This window comes from Crotalus tigris, unplaced genomic scaffold (assembly GCF_016545835.1).
Source record: "Crotalus tigris isolate CLP2741 ecotype Arizona unplaced genomic scaffold, ASM1654583v1 scf7180000024437.13266115, whole genome shotgun sequence".
Lineage (NCBI taxonomy): Eukaryota > Metazoa > Chordata > Lepidosauria > Squamata > Viperidae > Crotalus > Crotalus tigris.
Window position 1 is genome coordinate 906,752 of NW_024100606.1, and position 19,183 is coordinate 925,934.

Below are 19,183 nucleotides of genomic sequence, written 5' to 3' on the forward strand. Positions count from 1 at the left end.
TTCTTCTGCTGGTTACATTTTGCAGTGTATGTAATGCACATTAAAAGGAGCAAGGCTTTGAACATCTAGTTGCACCTGCCCTTGGAAAGCAATGACCACCACTGAGAGACCCCTGTCTAGAATAAAAAAAATAACAGTATTCTTCCTTTAAGTTTAGACACCACTCTAGATCAGCTGCCTCAATCTAGCTGAGGGACAAGAAGAAGCCTTGAGAAGAGGGCACACTATAAAAGCACTCAATAAACAAAAGGTATTAATTATATAAAATAGCCATTTTAATCTCTGCTACATGCTTGATAGAAAAGAGAGGCAAACCTTCTTGAGCTGCCCCAAATACCCTCCCCCCAATTTGAAAAAAAAATATCCCAATACTACATGCTTCTATCTTTGGAAGAAAGATGTAGTCCCATCAGTGCCAAGGGAAACTGCTCCCTGGCTGAGGTACATCCATGTGGTGCCCCAAAGTGGCTTTTAAACAATGGGAGTAGGATTGCCTAGTGTGTACAGTAGTGGCCAAAATTGTGGAAACCTTTTGGGAAAAGTGTATAGTAGAAATGCCACCTTTGGTTAAGTTTCCATCAATTTTTCTTCTAATTTCTTTATAACTGTAGCCTTGTTCACTTAATAATACTATTTTACATCACTTTCTGGGCAACCAGTCAACTCTTTGCACCATTACTTTAATTTTATTATGTTTTACAAGCTGACTAAATGAAAGAAAAAACCCCCAACTAACTTGATAGCAATCACATAACACATTGACAAATGTCCTCCTCTCAGCTTCAATACATAACATCAATAACTGAATCCTACTGTGATCTGATTGGCTCTTTGCCAAAACAAGATGACACCTGATTGGCTCTCTAAACACTCGTGCTCACTGGCTACAATCAGATGAAGGAAAGCTACCTGATATCAATCAACCTAAGCAAGTTGTGCTTCCTTTTTCTGGTTATTTGGCTATAACGTTTCATAGAATACAGTACAAATAATTGAACAAACTATATTGCATTACATTCTTGATTAAATTATCTTTCCATTGATATATAATTTTATGGTACTACTCCCAAAAAAGTGGTGTTATTAGCCATCAAACCTCAAATGTACACTTTTCCCAAAAGGTTTCCACAATTTTGGCCATTACTGTATATGACCCCAGTCCAAGAAAATTTAACAGCTGCATCTTTTATCAAGTAACAAAATTTAAAGAGCCTCTCAATGATTTGCATCTCTGGTTTCATTTGAAAATATAGCATAAAATTGTTTGCAAATGCCTTTTGGTGACCTGAAAGGGAGAATAGAGCTACAGAACTGGGAAAACAGAAAAGAAAAAGGGAAAAATGCATGGCACGAGCCCATTACTGGTTTACATGAACACTGAATTTGAGGGTGACAGATCTTGTTGGAGAGAGTACTTTGGCAGGACAATCTCCAGGAACAAATCTGGTTCCCATGGTGAACTGCACTTCCGAGCAGCGAATGAAGCAGCACCTATCAGAACTTTTTAACCTCACTTCATCTCTTTGTCCTCTAAAGTGACCTACTTTTAAGGAAAATGAATAGAAGTAATTTTCACTGTAACTTTGCTATCTCCATGGAAACCTTTCTGAAGAAAAATGTTTATGAGATTGTGGAGGGGAAGACGCTATACATAGATAGAGCTATGCTATACCTAATCACACAAATCATCTTTTCCCAGCAAGATCTTATATTTCTTCCCCAGTGAGAGCGATGGCCCAAAGCTTCCTTTGGGGTAAAGTATCCATCGTATTTGTTTAATGTCAGGAAACAAGAGGGGAAACAGAAATGCAAACATTTGTTTTGTGCAAGTAACAGAGCACAAGATTTTGCCTTGGTTTCCACTTATTGACACTTTAACTCATTATTCCATTCCCAACTCATATTAACTCCTACGCCCAGCTTCATATCTGCTTCAATTATTTTGCTATGGATGAGAGAATCAAAATGATCCTGTAGGTCATAATAATTGGTGTTTAGTTTGATAACATGTTTGGGAATTACTATCCTCTGCTATCTGAAGTATAACCAAAAGCATAGTTTAAATCTGTGCTAAAAGGACAAAAAACAATGAGCTTTTATCTACTAAGAACTAGGGCAATAGATAGCCATGAATAACATGCCGGAGGGTTGCTACTCACCTTAGCAACAGTATTTGATTATATTATACTACAAGCAACAAAAATAGTGTGCTTGGTTATCGGTCATCAGAGGATAGAAGCTCAGCTATTAATGCTTCATAGAACAGCCAGATTAAATAACAAGAAGGACATCAATATCTATGGTAAACTATTCCATGAATGTGACAAATTATGTTTATTTTTTATTTTTTATTTAGTAAAAATCCTGCAGATCTGACCGCCATTTATCTAGTTTTGCCTGGACTCAAGATTCATTAGTCCATGCAAAATGGATGCCTGTAAAAATTCCATAAAGCAGAAACATTGCAAATCTCTGAACAAAACCTGCCAGCTATCAGAAGAAACCAGAAGATGGTTTGGTTTCACCAAAAAGGTGCTTTGCATCACCTCAAAGAGTCAGTTACTAGTTCTAGCAGTTGGAAAAGGATTTTGTGCTACTTTGCAATTAGTTAGAAGTCTCTTCTAGCTATTGAAATTGTCATGAAAATCCCAGAGACATGGTGTCTCTGGTGTCCACCATGTTGTAGACATTATTTATTTATTTAGCGTATGACATACAATGTCAGGGAAATCTAAAAATGTTAGACAAAATGCAGTCCTGACAGCCTAAATTGCTAGTTTATTCTGTTCAGTGCTTGTGTGCTTACCCAGGGAGCAAACCAGCTTACACCAGCTGACTAGTGGCATTTGGGTTTCTGGCTCTTCCGGGCTCCTCTGTCGGTCTCACCTTGCCTTATGTCGCATTATCTTGTGTCCAGCCAGGTCCCGTGCCAGTTTCTGCTCTACACACACACATTAATATAGCTAGGTTTTTTCCCACCAAAGTGGTACCCATTTACCTATTTGCAATAGTGCATGCTTTCAAAGGGCTGGGTGGGCAGGAGCCAGTGAGCAAGCGGCGGGAAGTCATCCCATCTCATGGAACTGGGCTCAAACTGCTGAAGTGCAGACCATTTCTGGAGGGCAGTTTCAGCATCATTAAGCCTCTGTTCTGCCACCATGTTCCTTTATGTTGTAGACAATACTGGCTCCACAGAAACTTACTTCAGCCATTAAGCTTGCACATTTACATTGAAAATGTCTTGTGGTATAGATGGGTACTGCACAGATCTCTGTTGTAGATCTCTTTATGTTGAGCTTAAAGATCTGCCATATGCTCACAGATCTGCTGCAGACCTTTGTGCTTGATAAAGCAACCATCTAGAGAGGTATTTAGCATATGGAAATGTTAGGCACCGGGCTTGCATGTGCCTCCTAATACCCCAAATATGTATAACCCTCATTTATGCAAGTAAAATGGATGTACAAGTTGGGAACCTGAAGTGGCTTGAGGTAATATAAAGTGGAGGAGATCTAGTTTTGTATGAGGTCCAATGAAGATGCAGTTGTATCCTCCCAAACATAGACAGATGTCTTAATTGGTTTATACTAGTGTTTCCTAATTTTTTTTTTCAATCTCACATTTTTTTAGTATTGTCTTAATGGGCATACCTCTTCTAAATCTAACCATCAAAATGAACACAAATGAACAATGAACACAATGCAACAAAACTTTATTTTTAATAAAGACATTAAAAAAATAAAAAGGCAGCATTTGTGCCTCCTCCACCACCATGGTACTCGTTTTGGAAAAGGTGAATTTATTGTAACATTATACAACGCCACCCTCCCGTGCATGTCCCCAAGGAAGATAGATCTCACAATTTGAGAAACACTGATCTGTAAATGGAAGAGGTGTTACTGGGAATCTATGATGTGGATTGGAAGCAGGGTGTTATAATCATGCTACTTATCTAAGAAAGCGGTGGAAGAAAATCTTGGGGGATGATGATCTCATCTCCATCAGCTTTTCTCAGAACACTTTGTGATTATGAGGTGGGAGGCCATGGTTCAAGTGGAGTTTTAAAGTGGGAAAGATTTCCATAATCCTATAAAACTTAATATAGGAAGCTAATAGTGTGCCATTTCTCTTTTTCTCTAGCACAATAAATTCAATGTAGAGAATGAAGCATTTGCTTTGAATTGGCCTAATTTGGCAAATAATAGCTTTTGGAGTGGCCAGCTACATGACCAGTGTAATCACAAATAAAAATGCAGAGGCAACCTTCTGAAAGCAAAGTATGCTTGGAATAAAGACGTTCCTACTAGTCATGCAATTTGCCATAGTGTCTTCTACAGAAGCCTTATTATATGTTTCATACGAGTAGAGCTCTTGTTCTTTATTTCTGCAAATTGGAGCCCTTTCATCATTGCGATTCTGTCAGCATTTCTGGTGAAATTACTCAAGCCCCAAATCTTCAGGAACATAAAGCTTAATTATAAACGAGTTGCAGTCATAGCTGAATGGTGTCACTGGATCTCCTACTTCCTTCCTTAAACTTTAGTATCTATTGTATTAGTAAAGTTTTGAGGAAAGTTCAGGGCAAAATTTAAAAACAATTTTAACTGTACATGTTCCAAAGGCTAAATGAACATCATGATTTAAAATACTATATAGTTAAAGTTCCTCATGAAAGAGTTATAGAGCTAACTATCCTCCTTTCATGATGGTAACTAACAATATTTTGTGTTTCTCCAGGCTGCCAAATCTGCACTGAGGCCCAAGATGGTGGGGGGAGAATAATATTAGTGCCTGATCTCTAATAATCATTCAGTCTCATCATTGCCTCATCTTTGTTGTTTAATGCCCAAGAAAGAGTTACACGCGTTTGATGAAATGATCAACGAGACTGTGTTGATAGCAGAAACTTCAGAGGGGGTCCAGTCCAAACAGCAACAGGGAGAAATGCTGGAACAAAAAGGAAAAAAAAAATCAATTGGTGCATGGAGCTTTTATTGGAAGTTAGCCAATACCTAGTGGCAATGCAGCTTCCTAAGTTTCTCTGAGGGAGATTAGCTTCTAAAACAACACAACATCTTTATTACCAATTCAGAAAAATTGCAAACAAAAAGCAGGTGTTGCATAACAAAGTTTCCATATGGGGACATAAAGAAGAAAGTCATGATTCAATAAATAGAAACTCATTGCATAATAAATAGGCAAAGAGTTGGATGAGAAGAGTTGGTCCCTGTGGTTCTATGCAAAGGTTGGAAATCAGTGATGATAACAATGATGTCAATGATAGCATATTTTTTTCAGGGCTCAATAAGGCAGGCTGCTATTATTATGTCGGTACACAAGTGTGAACCTACAGCTAGGTCATGTTGGCTTGACTGTAGCTATTGAGTGAGTTCATAATTCAAAGCTGTCACAACTGCACTACACAAGCTCTCAGATGCACACAAAAACAGTAGCTTAAGAAGATAATTAGGTTCCCATCTTAAAATCAGTAAGTCAGAGTAAGAGCTTTAGAATGGATATTTCATACAATTGAAATTGATGGTGTAAGGAGCAGTTCACAAGCATATCCTTTTAGCTGGCAATATGCAGAAGCAAGAATGCAGTCTAAATTTTATATTGTTTGGGAATACAATGGGGTAGTTTCACAATTTAATTATGCTAGGCATGCACTGCTGGAATAAACAGGAGAACACTAGAATGTAATTGCATTACAAAGACATGAATCATCAAATTGCTGATACATTTATGCTCTCTCTCTACACATACACACACATATTGCATGGGGGTTAAGATATAGAAACTAATTAACTCAAAGGCTTCACTCCAGCTACAATTTACAAGCTTCTCCAATCTGGTAGGTTTATTCAACATTTTGAGGAAGTAAAATGATTGCTATCACAAACTCAGATCCTTATCCACAGGATTATTGCTATGGTGGATGTAACAATCGGAAAGCACCCATTTCATAAAAAAGCACATTCTCAAGGCTAAAAGAAAAATAATTTATCTAATAATATAAAAAGGCAACAAGCAGCCAATTTTTCTGAATAAGTCCACCAGATTGGACACCCTTGTAAGTTGTAGCTGGAAGTGTACCTTTTAGCTAATTGGAAGAAGTACTATAAACTAGCTCCTCTGAACCTAGAACCTTCTCTTTTAACAAAGTCCATGTCATAGAAATGCTGAAATTAAAAGTTAAATGACTGACATAAAGACACAGGTATAAGGAAAAGATGGAGTAACCCTATCCCTCAAGTTTATTCCTTCATTGTTATAGTTTCTCCGACATTCAGATTGTCCCTTAGAATTTCTCACCCATCAACTAGTGATTTTGAGATCACCTATGAATGACTTTTCCCTCCTGGCAAAATAAGCTTTCTCTTCTCCCCCCAATGTCCAGAACATTGGCCTCCGGGCTGTGAACCTTAAAGCAATGTTCAGAACATACAGTAACAAAAAAAAGAAAGAAAGAAAGAAAGAAAGAAAGAAAGAAAAGAAAAAAAAGAAACATGGTCCACCAGTTCTTATATGAAAAGATGGTTTAATTGTCATGTATTATGATTAGTCAGCCTTTACGAAATGGTTAGAATAATGTGCTCTACTTCGGCACCTTAATTAAAAGAATACAGATAGAGTTAATATGTCTTGACCACTTGCTGTTTCCAGAAAAGGGCAGAGTTTTCTTGAGTGAAGTGAATCATAGAAGTGGATGGATGCTGTAGTGGGATTCAGCCAATTTGCACCAGTTTGGCAGAACTGATAGCTAATTTTTTGTTGCCCAGGCCCAGAATGGATTTCCGGAAGCGGCATCCACACAAAGAACTGGTTGTTCACATATCTGAATTCTACCACTGGATGGATGGATGAATGGGTGGATAGATGGATGGATGGATGGATGGATGGTGTGTGTGTGTGTGTGTGTGTGTGTGTGTGTGTGTGTGTGAGAGAGAGAGAGAGAGAGAGAGAGAGAGAGAGAGAGAGAGAGAGAGAGAGAGAGAGAGAGAGAGAGAGAGAGCATTATTGAAACATTTTGAAGGGACACTTTAAGCCACCAGAGAAGTTCCTTCTAGTTCTAATGAATAACAGCCTAATGAATAGTATTGGAAGCCTGTGTCAAAATCTGAATAAAATCAATAGTAAGAGATGTAGGGAAATCTATAATATTGATTATTAACCAATAGTTCTCATTTTTAAATGAATTCTTCAATGTTTATTATACTTATCAACAGGGCTTTTTTTCTCTTTCTCACCCAGATGGAGTTCCGGCACCTTTTTTGGATGGAACCTTGTAGGGTAGGCAAGGCGGGTTGTATGATGTGTGTGAGTTCCGGCACTTTTTTTTTTTTTTTTTAGAAAAAAAGCACTGCTTATCAATATTTCCATACTAGTTTGTTCATCCTGTAACAAAAATCTTGGTCCTGTAAGCTATGACTTTAAGGTTTGAAATAAGCATTATATTCATGCTTTCCCTCCTGGACAATAAAATGGGAGTGAAAAGAAAAGAATTAAGTGGGATTAATGTTTGATGTTCTAAAAACCTCTGTATATAATGGATAGTTTTTCAAGGCAATATTGTGATTTACAAATTTGCAGCTGCTAAGAAATACTGTGTTAATGCAAATACATTCTAATTTTGAAATAAATTGTTGTTTTTTAAAGAATGAACTACAAACAGAATACCTATACAAGATAATGAATGTGGCAGCATGACTTTCATTATGCTCTGATGCAGGGGTTCTTGGCCTCTGGGCTGTGAATCTTAAAGCAAATAATAAAAATAGAAGTACTGAAAATTGAGCACGGGAAAGCTCATAGGATTATAGCACTAATAAAATAAAATAAAATACAATAAAAGTGGTATACACGAGTGGTGGGATTCAAATATGTGAACAACCAGTTCTGTGTGGATGCTGCTTCCGGAAGTCCATTCTGGGCCTGGGCAACAAAAAATTAGCTGCTGGTTCTGCCAAACTGGTGCGAATCCCACCACTGGTATACACACCTAATCTCATCCATTTTAGATTAAGCTCACTACAAGAAAAACAGTCCTGATTGATCCATTCCTGCAGTCATGAATATAGTTTGTATATTGCCTAAACAATATGGTAACTGAGAAATAGTACTCTAACCATTAGTAGGGAAAGTTGCATGTGGCATGAGGGTGCAGGTAAGGTTGGTAGCTTAATTTACACTTCTTTATTTTACTAAAAGGCATTGTGTGAAAATCACAATTGAGAAAAAACAAGAGGGTAGCAAAGGTTAGCAACTATGGAGCTGGCTACTGTAGTGATGCTCATAGCTTAAGAGAAGGATATGTCTAGTTTAGAGAAAAGAAGGATGAGGGGAGACATGATAGCAGTGTTCCAATATCTGAGGTGCTACCACAAAGATGAGGTCAACCTATTTTCCTAAGCATCAGAAGACAAGGCAAGAAACAATGGGTGGAAAATAATCAAGGAGAGAAGAAACCTAAAAGTAAGGAGAAATTCCCCAACAGTGAGAACAATTAACCAGTGGAATACTTTGCCTTCAGAAGTTGTGGGTGCCCCATCGCTGGAGCCTTTTAGGAAAAGACTAGACAACCACTTGTCTGAAATGATATAGGGTCTCCTGCTTGGACTAGGAGACCTCCAAGATCCTTTCCAGCTCTGTTATTCTGTGTTCTATGCATATATTGGTTTTATCTAGGTCAGTGGTTCTCAACCTTTTAAATGCCGCGACCCCCAACCGGTCGTAAGTCGAGGACTACTCAACTGGTGCAGCACCGTTTGCAGAATGGGACTTTTGGTGGGCTCAGCAGGGCATAGACAGCCTGGACAATTCCTATTGGCTTTTGAAAGCCAATAGAATTAGACTATTCAAGAGAGTCTATTCTATTGGCTTTCAAAAGCCAATAGAATAAAAGGGAGTAGCACAGCTAAGGAAAAGGGGAAAAAAATGGCGGACTGCTTTGTTTGGTGACCCCCGTGAAATGGTCGTTCGACCCCAAATGGGGTCCCGACCCACAGGTTGAGAACCACTGATCTAGGTGATTGTAGGTATACCTACAATATAATTGATTATAGCTATATTGCTCACCAATAAATGGTGATAATGGAAGAATTTGGAGGAATTTGTATACATTTGGAATAACATGGACCACAATTATTGTGTTAATGTACATGAGTAGCTATGTAGACTACAGAAAAATGACTTGAGACCCTAAATGAGTGAAAATGGTGACTTGTGAACATCTCCTTAAAAAAAATCCTGTTTGTTTTGAATATGTAGTTCTATTAGATTAGTAGAGCTAATCCAATTTCAAGAAGGATGTTCCATAAGGCAAGCACCACATCAGGACATCTCCTGAGACCCATCAAATGTATGTCCCTAAATGATGGAACCCGTAAAATGCTCTCTCTGCCAGATTTGATAGGATGGGCTGCTATAACTGGGGACAGGAAGTCCTTCAGATAGCTCACTCCTATTCCATGAGGGGCTTGAAAGGTTAAAGCCAGTGACATGAATTGAACCCAGAAGCAAACTAACAGTCAATGCACCTTGCAGAACAGAGGTGTTACATATGCTATTCTAGGAGCATGTATAAGTGCTTGCATTGCTGCATTCTGTACTAGCTGAAGCTTCCAGGTACTCTTCAGGGGCAGCCCATGCAGACAGCATTGCAGTAATCTAATCTGGAAGTGATTAGGCATGAGTGACTGTCAGCAGGGCCTGCCTATCTAGTAATGGGCATTACTGGCAGACAATATGAAGCTGTGCAAAGGCTGTGCTAGCCATATTTGTTACCTGCTCATTGAGTAGGCATTGTGAATCTACGGGGACCCCCACTTTATGCATTGGGTCTGTTGGGGCAGTGCAACTCCATCCAACACCAAGGTTGGCACAACCGTGGAACCAGCAGGACCCAAAACCCAAAGCCACTTAATCTTGCCAAGCTTCAGCTAAAGTCTATTTTTCTCCATCCAGACCCTCTAGACACCAGACTAAGATGCTCAAGTATCACTTAATTCACCAGGAATGGAGATATATAATTGAGAATCATCAGCATATTGAAGATACTTTACCCCATGGTGATGGAGGAGCTCACCCAATGAATGCATGTAGATGTTAAAAAAGAGAGGAGAAAGCATAGTAGGTGCTGAGAGTGGGACTTCTCCTACCCAATCATCACCAGCTGGAATTGACCCTGAAGGAGGGAGGCAATATGAATGTGCCACCCAATCCTCTGAGATGATCCAGAAGGATACTATGGTCGATGGTATCAAAAATTTCCGAGAGGTCAAGTAATATCCACTATCCCCTCCTTCCCATGCCAAAAGTTATGCAAAAGTGCAACCAGAGGATTATTTTGATAGTGGCTCCGAAATAAGAGTGGCTGCATATTTCCCATTCCTTGCCTATAAGAAAGAGCATGCAACTTTATTGATTACTTTACATTACTAAGTGACCAAATATTTACATAAGTAAGCTATGGGCCAGTGAAAGCAAAATATGTCCAGCAATAGGAAGCTACTCAATATCCAATAATATATGTGCATCTATTAAACAAGAAAATCCAATTGCTTCCTCCGATTTTCAAGAGTATAACTATTGAGCCAGCTGCATCAGCTAACTTTGGTTAATATTTCATGATGGATTTGCCAGAAAAGAAGATAATTAGCATGTAAGGGTGTTAAAGCAGAGGAACTGTATAATACACTAAGGAGTTTGCTCTCATGTTTGTGCATAAAATCATCTTTCATTTCCAAGAGAGTTGAGGATGCAGATTTCATGGCAGAATGTTTATTTCCATTACTTACACAGTAATTACTCTGGGATAAATTCATGTGGCAAGACAGAGGAGTTTCATTTGACAGCTGTGTCTAACTTGTACTATCATTATAGGCTTGAAAGATAAAAGAGGCCCATTAGAGAATCTATTCTATCTTATTGGCAATCATAGAATTTCTTGTTGTGGGACTATTTTCCAGTATTTGGCTTGTTTTAAATATCCTCAGTGATGACATTACTATCTCTGCCCTTGGGTATTTATTCAGTAGGATAATACCTTATTCAGTGTCCTTATTGGTTACAGGGAAAAAAAAATTGAATACAACTTTGCACCCCAACACTAGATGTGACCATTTAGAATGTGAGGACCAGAAAGTAGAAAAAATTGGAACTGCAAATAGCATTTTCTGATATTAAGTCTGAATCAGATATCATAAAAAGACATGCAGCTTGGCTTTCTTTCTGAAATCTCCCTTACAGTATGTAGAAAGCACCTCTTAGCAGATACGTAAGTAAGTATGGATATTTTTAGAAATTTCAAGGCATGTGCTGTGAATAGGTCTACATGGATAACCTTTCTCATCCTTGTATTTGTGTAGTATGTAGGCTAGTGCATGAGTTTGGATACAAAACATGCGGAAATGACTCAGTGAGTAGTGGGATTAGTAGATCAGAAGAAAAAAGGTATAGTAGAATATCCTTCTCGGCAGAAGGTAGCCAACTCTCCTTCCACTCATAAGCAGGCATTAACTGGTAGACCACACCATCATTCCTGTCCAAGAGTATGTTAATGGATAGAATTAAAGAACACAGATGGTGGGTATAAACCGTGGAAGTATTTTGTCCAAATTCTCAAACTGTATCAACTATAATCCATCACACACAAACAATCCAGACTGTACTTTGAATGGACCCAGAGCTTTCAACCAATGAGGGCACCATATTCAGAATGAATAATGGTGTCATTATCCTCAAAATGCCTGGAAAATGTGATACCATAGACTTGCAATACATCATCACTATGGTCTTTTTGTAAAAGTCTGTTTAAGATGAGCTTGGAGCCCTTATTCTGTATTCTAGAGTAATTGACTAAACTAGAAAATGAGCTTTTGTTTTCATTTGCAAATGACTGAAAAAGGAATTACATTTTGCTCACCTGCCAAGATATCAGCAATGGCCCTGGATATCCTGACTATTCTAATCAGCCTGCAGAACCTGTGTCTTCAGAGTAAATGCTTATACAAAGTTTGTTCAGACTCATAGTCTTTCTCCACAGTTGAGCTGATATTCTACCTCCCTATCTTTGTGACAGAAAAATAAAAAAAACTATACTGGTATGAAATTTGCTGTCTCCATGGCTGATATCTACCTTATTTCTTTGACTCTTCCCAATTACTGCCAGTGACCTACCTTACCCTAAGATAAATGGTGATAAGTCGTGACTGGTAGCATATACCAGAAGCTATCTTTGGATCTTGTTGGAAATCTGGGGAAGCCACTACTTTAATCTCCAAACATCTATGAGCAACTTAAACCTGAGGTACTCAAGGGCTAGGGATATGATGGAAGAGAATGTCATGAGGATACAACAGAATAATATTTTGCCAGGATGTGCTATATTAGAAGGAAAGAAAGGTAGAAGCAAAAGTAGTGAGAATAATGTGCAAAAGATATACAAGGACATTAATATATACCAGAAATATTTAATTTGCAGAATTGTATTTTATTAATGAGGAGAAAGGAAGGGTAGGGAGAGAGGAAGGAAGGATCACCAAAGCACTTCATTTTTCAAGCCTAAATAGAAAGGGGTTCAATGTTGTTTATATTCAGATTGGGGTTGAGATTCAGCGCAAGATCCAAATAACACCTAGATGGCAGCTAAGAAATCCCTTTTCTGCCATCTTGTGATTGGATTTTTGCAACCTATATCAGACAGCTCTATGTAAAGACTTCTGTAATTATTTTATTTGTATTCAGAAATGGCTTGAGCTCAGTGTCATACTCTCCTTCAGCTTCTGCAGTTGGGGTAACTTAGGTTTGTGATCAGTTGGGGGCAATCTGCTAAATTAACACTTGCCTCACAAAGAATAGAAGGATAATGTTCAGAAAGGAGTTATCAGTGGCTTCTTCCAATTGTGAGATCAATTCCCCTTTTGTTCTCTTTCACTTGTCTTTATAGTAAACTGGCAGAAAATATCACCATGTACAATTGAGAATGGCAGAAAATGGCTGGTCAGGGATTAGCTAGAAGAAATATTGGAAACTATCAAAATCTCTTGATCTGAAAGAAGATGTGGAGAAAGCAGTTTCTAGAGTTATTCAATTTCCTAAATAAAGTATTACCTTACCTCTTGATATCTGTTTAACAAATATTAACTTTTCTTGTGATAGTCCTTACTAGTTGTTTTAGAGCAGAGACAGGCAAACTTTTGATGACCAGGTAGATGCATTGAATATGAGAAGACTGAGATCTGCAGTGGAAAGAATGATAATGCAAATTAGGCAGAACTATATCTTGTCTCTTGGGGAAGGGCAGAATTTTACAGTTTTGCCTGTATTTGGGATGGAGTGGACAATTGTGAGTTTTTTTCTTTTTAAAACTATTTAATATTTATTTTGAGTCATATACTATCCTTTCTACAAAAACAACAGGCTTTTCAGTAACTGTGGTTGGAAGAAGGACCAACAAGCAAAAGCAGTTGAGAACCATATGCTGCCTTAGGCTGTCAGGTTACCTATCCTTCCTTGTTCTTGATCCAATGCTCAGAGAAATATATTTTTCTTTTCTAGAGACTCACTGATCCTCACCACTGTCACAGAACAAAACAATTAGAAAACTTAGTGCTTCCTAAGTACCCTATCAGCAACCTAAGAAAATATATGTAAGTCATGCTTTCCAGCACTGAGATGATATCCTGATGACCGGAAACCATACCTATATTCGCTTATGTGCTGGAAGCTCTCGTCATTACTATGTCATCTTGCTAAGTAGAATTCAATCTGCTTGTATTCCAGGAAAGCTGAAGGTTGCATATAAAGAAGGAAATGGTACTGAAAAATAGCTTTGTAGTTGGATGGTCTCAAGCAGCTTCATTTCTATGTAGTGGGAATGTGCGGGGTGGGGGGTGGGGGGGGGAAGGTGAAACAAGAATAGATGGAGGACTGTCAAAAAAGGATCCATCAGGCTCTAAGTGAAGCCTCAGCCTTCATAAAGAAACCATGTTATAAAAGATGAATAGCTTTGGAAGTGCTTTTACGAACATTTGCGTGCAGCTTCACCTCTTGGCAATGTAAGACTGTCAATACTCTTACCCCAAGCTGATGTGTAAAAATGTAGAAGAGCTTTTTAGAATGTCTTTTGACAGCATCTAATGCTGCAGAGTGATTTGGAAGCAAGAAGGTGGCAAAGAGGTGAGAGGAAGGAATGACTTCGTAGGACCAGGTGGGGGCAGGCAGGGAAGGAGGAGAGAGAGAAAAAAGGAAGACTTGTTTTCAGACTCCTTGCCAAGGTTTATTAGCATGGAAATTCAATAATCCCATTAATTACAGAAAATAATGTAAGGCGGATCTGCTGGGCTATGCTACAATTTGAGCTTTACTTTTGTGGGTAATTGCCAGTGACATGTCTGGAGAGAAATATCACAAAGATACATAACAAAGGGCATCTCCTCTTTAGAGCATAGATCTTGTTTCCATGGAAACCTGTCTTTGCTTCCATCCAGGAGCTCCATGATTTATGTATGTGCAAAAGTTCCCCATTTGCAAAACACTTTTTTTAAATAGGGGAGGGGGGAAATGAAGATTTAAATAAAAAGTGTTAATAAGCAACTCATTAGTAAAATCACCTTCTCTTCAGTATTAGTTTCCCATCCATCACTGCAACTTACTGACTTTCAGTACCGATTACACCTCTGTGTTCCAACATTTAACCTAGTTTAACCAAGCTGTTTAGAGTCAAGTTCCACGATGGCTGCAAAGCTCATTGCATAGATATCCTCTTCAAGAGACTTTCTAAGATATGATTGCAAAACTTTGTTATAGCTGGAGAACAACTGGATTTGAATCCCATAAATTCATTTTTGAGATATTCTTGACAATGTCAAGAAAGGTGTATGTGGGGAGGAAATACCTCATCACTCATAAAGATTGAAGCTCTCTTTTAGACATAGAGCTTCATGAGTAAATAATCCACATAATGTAATTAATTATATTATTTGGGTAATTTTAGAAAAATAATTGTACTTTCATTTAAAATTGTTCATGAAAATTTGGAAAATGTTAATCCAACGTGGACATGAAATGAAATTCGTATTTGTGCAAATGAAAGCTGTACATAAATCTGGTTGGTTTCTGTTAGAGCAGATAAGAATATTGAAAGTTTGGGGTTTATGGCTTTTTGCCAAAAGCTTAGGCTACAAAGTAAAAGCTTATATCTCCAAGAAGTTTATTTTATTTATTTATTCAATTCATATAGCTGGCCATCTCAGCCAAGTCACTCTGGGTGGTTTGAAATTCTAAAATCATAAAACAGTTAAGACAATTAAAAACAATAAAAATATCTAAAAATGAATACATGCGGTGACTGAGATAGTTAACCAACCACTTATTTATTCAATTTATATTCAACTTTGCAGAACAATCATGAACTTTGGGGATTTTATTGAATTTTAGTAACAAAGACATCATTAGATTTTTTTTTATGCAGTTTGAAAGAGATCCATTAAAAGTTAGACCCACCCAGTATACTAATGGAAGTGATAGATGGTTTGGTATCTCACACTATATATGGAAGTTAACTTGAGGACAACTTACAAAATGCTGGTAATAGAATACCTGAATATCATTATAGCCTGTCCCAGTAGGGACAGCCAGTTTGAAAAAATGTAGTGAACAGCCGCTTCTCTTGATATTGAATTAATCTGCAAATGTTAACAGAGTCCTTCTCCAATCACATAAGAGCCTTCAAACCTGTTTATAGAATCTGTTTTAATGAACAGTCACATTTTACTGGGCATGTCCACCATAAATGATAATATGTTCCATGTACTTTTTTACATTTCCAGCATGTTGGCAAATTATTCTGGAACATCTTGGCAAGCTTTGCTGGTGGAAGATACCATCTGTAAAACATCTTCAACTGGTTTTCCTTGAATGCCACTGACAGAGTCAATTTTATGTTTATTTCCCATATTTTTTCCCATTTCTCCAATTCTATATTATATCCAAAATTTTTTGCCCATCTAATCATTGTGTCTTTGACAACCTCGTCTTCCATTTTATATCTCAATAGGTATTTGTATAAATTGCTAATTAATTTTATTTCTGTTCCATGTATAATTTTATCCAATCCTTGCAGCTCTTTTTGTATTTCATATAATTTTTTGTCCTCTGTATATTTAGATTGAATTTGTGTAAATGTCCACCAGTCAATCTCTCTGCCAATATCTTGTTCCAATTCTTGTTTTGTTTTCAGATTTCCCTGTTCATTTACTAATCCCTTGTATCTAATTATCTTATTTATATCCAGTAGGTTTGGGTATTTCAGAGCTTCTGTTGAGGATAACCACATTGGAATTCTTAGATAATGTTTTTGTTTTATTTTTTCCCAAGTCTTAACATAAACTCTTAATGTCCTTCTGATTTTAAATAAAGTAGGAATCAGTATATGCTTTTGAGATTTGTCTCTCAGATTTAAATCAGTAGTTTATAGCTTTCCATTTCCAAGAACAGAAAGTTCATTACAAACAGCATCTAATCAGCCCTTCCCCGGTGAATACTTCTCCTGTACACAAACATGCCACAGCTTTGCCATTGATCTTCCTTCAGAAAGGCTGACTTATGAAATTGCAGTCAGGGGGAAATTGCAGGGTTGAAAATGATCAAACGAGCCTTACTTCATTTTAAATCCTGCTACTCTGAGCTTTCTCTCAGGTCCGCAGTACTGACTGTACTGCCCTTAAAGCTACTTTTTATTTATGTCTAAGCTAGAAGCAAACAACTGACACATTCTTTGAAAATGGACTTTTTATTTCTTATCTAACATGAATACATAGCACAAGTGTATTATTTCTTAATACAGGACCTAGCCTAATCCTGATATTCCTTTTGGCTTTAGTTCTTTCCCACCAGTTCAATACCTTCATTAAATCAATTATATAAATAAAGCCTTGAGGAAGTTGAAGGGCTATGTATTATTCGGAACTCCCCTTTACTTAACTGAGCTGTTTGTTTCTGCTATTCACTGAGTTATCAGATTGTATGAGGGATCATCTGTGAAACTGAAATCCTCAGTATTATACCAGCCTTAGAAATATGTGACAGTATTTATTAATATTTATTTCCTGTAGTTCTGCCCCAGAATAGGAATCATTTTCAAGCTAAGAGATTAACCTACCATCCTGAAGAGTAACACATTTCCACTATAATGCACCATATTGGCAATCTAATAACTGGTGATATATACTCACTTATAATATTGCCCCATGTATGTTGTAAGTCTTCATCTATGAGCATAAAATTGTTATAGACTGTATTATTCTGCAGAAATTTGGATCAGTGGGGATAGATGATTTCCTATGTCAAATCGCAACTTCTATCAAAGCACATTGTGCTATTCATAAAATCATTAATGTAACAATAATAATAGGCAATTTTATTAACAATAATCATGTTGTTATATGTATGTATTCCTAACAGTCTAGGGTCAAAAGTAGGATACAGTATCTTAAGATTTACAGTATAAGGTAGGTTCCTGTCCACAAAAGCCACATCATTGTAAGAAAGCCCATCAGTTTTAAAGGAAAATAAAACAGATGGATGATTCCTGCTTGGATTTAGCCAGTGGGGATAGATGAGTGATGCAAAAATATAAGCCAATAGTGGCCCATTTTGGGAAAATCAACCTAGTTGTATTGCCACTCATTTAACATCTTTTCTTTCATTCTTGCACCAGCAGTGCCAGAGGGCAAAGACAAATTGATGAATAATACAAGCATTGTATAGATTAGTATAAATCCAGGCTGCTTACTCTCCTCTGATAGGAGGAAAATTCTGTTCAATCAGAACTTTCATTTACAGCTTTTTCTAAGGTATGGGGACTTTACACACAATTTTTCCAAGATATGTAATGGACATTCCCTCAACAAGCCATTAGTTTTAAAATGTAGCTTTTCCTGTCCATATGTTAACTTGGAAAGAAAAGCCCATATTCTTTTTCTGATTAATTTCTTCTAATAACTATGTGGAAGTGGGGAAGTACAAGAAATTGCTTGGATTTTTTTGACTAGAGGGGGCTGGGAGGATGACTATTAGTGACAGTGACTATTTAATACTGCCATCAGTGCTATAACAAACTCTGTTTTGGTAGGCCTTGTTGGTCCCTTTAGTATTTAAACTCTCTGATGTAACTTGAAAATGTAAGAAGCTACCTTTGACTTGTTCACATTATTGATTTATTTAGCTCAGTACTGCTTATACAGAGTGATAACCATAGAAAGGTTTTTAGAAAGAAATAATGTTTGGTATTGTGGAATGCAAAGTATATGCCATATGACCCAAGACTGGATGTCTATGATTCTCAATCATCCAGGCCATGTCTTCAGAGGTGAAGAAACTCCTTGGATGAGAAGCAAAATGTTTTCAAGAAAAAAACCAAGAAAGTCCATTTGTCTTTAGAAAGGCACCTTTAATCCTAAGACTGGGTTATATATATATCAAAAGAGATCATGATGATCTCTAAGGAATTAAAATGGACTTTGCAATAGTCACATTATCAGGCCAATACAGAATTTGTCTTTTAGTAATAATATTCTTTTTGGATTTATAGAGCCATTCACCTCATTTTGAATGACCTGCTGTTCACCCTGTTGACCCATGACTGTTGTGCTAGGTTTGCCACCAACCATATTGTGAAGTTTGCAGATGATACAACAGTAGTGGGCCTTATTCAGGATGACAAGGTGGAAGCTTACCGCAAGGAGGTTGTTGGTGAATTGGTGTAAGGAAAACAGCCTAGTTTTAAATACCGGAAAAACCAAAGAGATCATTGTTGATTTCAGAAAAGGCAGGCACAGCTACACTTCTCTGTGCATAAATAATTCACCTGTGGAGATGGTTATCAGCATCAAATTCCTGGGTGTGCAGCTAACGAGTAGGCTGACTTGGTCGCTCAACAGTGAGAAACTGATGAAACGGGCACAGCAGCGCTTGCATTTTCTGTGTCGCATGAGAAAAGCACATCTTCCTTCCCCTGTCCTGACCACTTCCTACAGGGAGACAATCGAGAGCATTCTGTCATACAGCATCACAGTCTGGTTTGGGGGCATCACTGCTTCAGACAGGAAGGAGGTGCAGAGAGTGGTGAGAATGGCCGAAAAGATCATTGGCAGTTCCCTCCCTCCCATCCAGGACATAG

General features: G+C 37.6%; 1 long non-coding RNA gene across 1 annotated transcript; it reads right to left on the minus strand.

Annotated features, from left to right (window-relative positions):
* Window positions 1-3,695: 3,695 nt before the first annotated feature.
* LOC120302727 lies at window positions 3,696-18,929 on the minus strand. Its single transcript, XR_005555199.1, has 2 exons — window positions 18,872-18,929; window positions 3,696-4,947 (listed from the first exon to the last, which is right to left on the minus strand). It is a non-coding gene; the product is annotated as an uncharacterized LOC120302727 (long non-coding RNA).
* Between the last annotated feature and the right edge of the window lie 254 nt (window positions 18,930-19,183).